We start from the raw sequence: 5,216 nt of genomic DNA, 5'->3' as shown, positions 1-5,216 counted from the left end.
TGCACACATGTCATAGCATCATTCACAGTGCACACATTTCACAGCATCACTTACAGTGCACACACACAGCACAGGTCATTCACAGTGCACATACATCACAACATCATTCACATTGCACACACACATCACAGCATCATTCACAGTGCACACACGTCAAAGCATCATTCACAGTGCACACACATGTCACAGCATCACTCACAGTGCACACATATCACAGCATCACTTACAGTGCACACACATATCACAGCATCACTCACAGTGCACACACACATCACAGCATCAGTCATAGTGCACACACATATCACAGTATCACTCACAGTGCACACATGTCACAGCATCAGTCACAGTGCACACACATGTCACAGCATCATTCACAGTGCACACACATGTCACAGCATCATTCACAGTGCACACACACATCACAGCATCATTCACAGTGCACACACGCCACAGCATCATTCACAGTGCACACACGCCACAGCATCATTCACAGTGCACACATTTCACAGCATCACTTACAGTGCACACACACAGCACAGCATCATTCACAGTGCACATACATCACAACATCATTCACATTGCACACACACATCACAGCATCATTCATTGTGCACACATGAATAGATGTGTTTTCTCCCAGGCATGATATGACCACCTTATCACCATCACAGAGCAGAGGTGATGTAGCCTGTTTGGTCATGGCAATGAGGTAGCAGAAGGATATTGTGATAGCCACATCCGTGGTCAAGGCAGGAGCCTCTCACACTCCATAGTGAAGGGAGAAAGAGACAGCAGCTGGAGCCTCACTTACAATTCCAGGCATTACTCTCTCCATCCCTGCAGCTGCATGTGATTGCAGAAGGAGCTGGAATGTGCAGGAGATGGGAAGTTACCTGAAGACAGTGCTCTGTGGTACAGTGTCGAGAGGTTGTGGTCCAAGATGGGATGAGGCTTAGCAGTGAGAGCTGTTTCCAGTTCCCCTCTGTGTTGATTTGGTTTCTATTGCCTTTGATAAAGATGGAGAGGAGATTGTCCTCAAAGCAGAGACTAAAGCGGAGACCGTAGAGGAGTCCTGCTGTCTGGCTTGTTCCCAAACACTTGCTCAGTCTGCTTTTTTTTTTTCCCCTCCAGGGACCTCTCACCTCAAATATTAAATTAAAAAAAATGCCCCATAGACTTGTCTATAATCTGATGGAGGCATTTCTCAATTGATGCCCCTTCTTCCTGGATGACTCCAACTTATGCCAAGTTGACAAAACCCAATCAGTATTCTGATACTTCCATAAGTAAAATCTCATTTATGCTCTTCTGGGTAACCTATCCTACTCCACATTCCTGGTTCAGTGAACTAGAATTGGGTGGAATTACACCTTTGTGGTGTAATTTTGGGCAGTCAGTTCTTTCTTTTCACCCCTTAGATCCTGGGGATTGAACTCAGGTCATCTGGATGTGTCTCAGATGAACTTTTGTTTGGGAAAGCCCAGGGTTAGACCAACATATCCTTGGCTATGTCCCTGGGCATGCTGTGGCTCTTGCCCTAGACTGGGCTCTCCCTTCTCAGAGGAAATTTTATCTCAAGTTTTATTGACTGCCTCAGGACAAGTTGGAGCTGTGGTCCTGAAGATGTCTTTATGGATGGTCTTGTTCTTGAGTCTAGACTGTCTGGGGCTGTGGTCATGGATTCTTTCTACTTGGAATGTCCTGGCTTTTTATTTATTTATTTTATCATCATCATCACTATTATGTGTATGTATATGCACGCGTGTGTGCATCAAGGTGCATGTGTGAAGGACAGAAGACAATTTTGGGCAATCAGTTCTTTCTTTTCACCCCTTAGACCCTGGGGATTGAACTCAGGTCATCTGGATTGCTTTACAAGCACCTTTACCTCCTGAGTCATCTTGCTGGCCCTGGGTTTTTACTTAAATGTGGCCTTCAGGGTCCAGCACTGTAATCTAAGCAGCATAGCATCTTTTAATTGCTAGGTGATGGGGAAACAAGATGCCAGACAGCCCATCAATGGTGCATTGTGGGATACAGAGGATCCAGTTCTGTTTGTATAGGAGCCAGAACAGTAACCAGCAGCCCCTACCTGGTTATACTATTTTATTGTTGCTCTAACTACCTTAGATGAAAATCTGCCACTGTGGGCAGGGGCTCTTCACTATCATCCCCTAGGAATGGTCTCAGCCAGACTCAGCAGTTTTTAATTGAATAATAGTTGGTACCCTTGGTGAGGATGAGTGACATGGGGGGCACATGCGGTATTGCTGAATGGCTGGGGTAAAGCTCTGCAGGTAGGTACCGGACAACACATCCCCAGACCCGACTACGGTGTGAGCTCAGGGGCTGTTAGCATCTCCATGCAGCTCATGTGGCAGAGTGGCCACGCAGTCTGACATTTTCCTGTGTCTTTTTTCAGGGGGGGAAGTGTTTAAATTCAGGGGCAGAAGGGTCCATGCTGAGATATTTATGCCCTTTTGATAACTGCTGCTTAAGCTGCTTCTTGACAAACTCTAATTAAGCAAGGATAATAAGTTGCAGAAACACGGTGGCTTTTGGTGCCTTTTCCTGTGGCATGTCACATCCTATAACTCACAGAAACACTTTTCAGAACCGTCTCTGTGAAGTCACCTTGGCTGTTGCCCCAGAGGTGTCGGCTAGGCTAACACCTCCCTCTTTTCTCCCCTTACAGTAAAACTATTTTTAGGTATGAAATTAATTGCAGGGAAGTTCAGGTTAAAGAGATTTGTGTTTCTCTGCAGTAAACTTTAATCTTGGCTTAAGAGTATAACACTCAATTCGGTAACGGGGTGGGATTTGAACTCTGGTCTTACTTAGTCACACATTCCATGAAATAAAAGGCAAATAAAAACCAACAGTAATAGAAATAAAACAATTCTCAAAACAAGTCAAGGGGTCTTCTGATAGATTTTTGATCATACTGACTTGTCTGTAGAAGGAAGTTATTATAGTGGGTGAATTCAGTAAGCTATTGGCTATTGTCTGACTAGATGTGAGTGACTGTTACAGACCAGAAACTTAATGGTGAGAGTCTCCTTTCTTAGAGTTTCATTCATCCCATACCCACCTTGCAATGTTCAGATTGTCAACTTGATACAATCTAAGTTCACCTGGGAAGAAAGTCTCAATGATTGGATTGGTCCCTGGGCATGTTTCTGGTGATATTGTCTTAATTAAGTTAATTGATGTAGGAAGAGAGGCCAGCCTACTATGGGAAGCATTCTCTAAGCAGAGGGGTCCTGAGCTGCGAGAAATCGAGCTGAGCACAAGCAAGGCAGAAAGAAAACATGCCTGCATAGTTTCCCCTCTGCTTTCATTTAAGGATGCGATGTGACCAGCTCTCTTGTCAGCTGGGATTATAAACTGCAATAAGCTTACTCTACCCTAGGTTGTTTTATGCAGGGTCCTTTACCACAGCAACAGAAATTAAACTACAACACCCTTGTATGACATGGCATATATATTAAAGATTTATTTATATTACTTATGCCTGTGAGTGCTCTATTTGCATGTATTCCTGCATGACAAAAGAGGACATTAGATCCCATTATAGATGGACCTGAGCCACCATGTGGGTACTGGGAATTGAACCCAAGTCCTCTGGAAGAGCAGCTAGCGCCTCAACTGCTGAGCCACCTCTCCAGGCCAGGACATGGTATTTACTATCTACCAATCCTTAATTCCGGTCCCTGCCTCTTCTCAGCTGGCCCCAGGTCCACAGTCTCATGGAGGGCACTGAATGTCAGCAGTGAATGTTCTTGTCCTCTGTTGTGGGCATTTCCCCATGGACAACCTCTTGTTAGCTCTATTTTTGAATTGTGTGACCCCTCTGGGAGTTGATAAAAGCTTCACGCACATCTCTATTCTGCCTGCTTGTCCTGCCTGAGTTTCAAGTTTGCTTTCCAGCTGTGAAAAACATATGCACGGACGGCAGTAATTGGAAATTTAATAATTTTTTGATGTTTCTTGTGGTGTTTAGGAGATCCGCTGAGAGTGAGCCACATTTTTCTTCAATGTTTCCCTATTCTGCGCTGAAGCTGCCTGTGCTAAAGCCACACAGGGCTTTATTCTCACCACCCCCACAAGGCAGGCTAACTTTGAAGCCATTTCCTTTTTGAAGGGGATGCATATTGGTTCTTTATTTTCTCTTTTTGTTTTTATTACTATAGTGTTCTGTGTAATTTTTTTTCCAGATCATTTTAGAAATAAAATATTCATAGGGAAAAAAAAAACCCTACAAGAGCCAGAGCTTCAGGCGTCAAGGCTGTCTCCTGTGAGCATAGGTCTTACGGTTCTAGTGGACGCTTGTGTTTTTTACTCCGTGTTATTTGATTACAAGATCATCAAGTGACACTAGCTCTATTGTACTCACTCTGCAAAGCTTGAGAGTAATAGAAAAATTATGACCTGTGCTGTTATCACATCCTGGGAGCTCCTACCTTACCTCTGAGGGAATCCACGCAGTGCAGTGGGAAGTGTTGGAAGGAGTGGGTGAATTCTCTGACTAGCTTATTGGAGACATGCGGCACTGTGCCACCCAGCGATGCCATCTGTGGGCTCTGGGATGAAACAAATAATCTACATTCTTCTATTTTTCTTCCTCCCCTCTCCATCTACCACAGGAGCATGCTGATGACTAACTAATACTCCCTGATAGTTTGCTGGATTTGGACTACCCTAGGAGACACGCCTGAGGTGTGTCTGTGAGATTGTTTCTGCTCAGACTTTGACTGAGGTTAAACTGAGATGAGAATATGGGCAGTCCTTTCCCATGGGTTGGGATCCTAGACTGAATAAAAAGGAAACTTAAGGAGAATGCATGAGTGCTGGCATCCATCTTTCTCCATGTCCTGACTGTACATGCAGTGTGACCAGCTGCTCCTTCTTCCATGATGAGCTGATTCCCTTCAAACAGCAAGCCAAACTAAACCATTGCTCTGGCCCCGAGAATCTGCATTTTAACACATAGTATACGGTTAGAGAAACTGAGGCTCAGAGGCACAGTGGGATGCCCAAGCCCTATAGAGACTCAGTGTTATCCTCGGAACTGGGCCCGGGCTGCTGCCTTGAACTCTTTCCTGAGCTCAGTTCAGTAGCATTCTGGACCCCACAGGAGGCCAGCCACCAGCAATGCTTTCCTACCTTTCTCCTCTGCCTAAGAGTGGCATTTCTGCTGTGATATGTAGAATTAG

This window comes from Mastomys coucha, unplaced genomic scaffold (genome assembly GCF_008632895.1).
Source record: "Mastomys coucha isolate ucsf_1 unplaced genomic scaffold, UCSF_Mcou_1 pScaffold23, whole genome shotgun sequence".
NCBI lineage: Eukaryota > Metazoa > Chordata > Mammalia > Rodentia > Muridae > Mastomys > Mastomys coucha.
Note: the sequence above shows the minus strand (reverse complement) of the source record.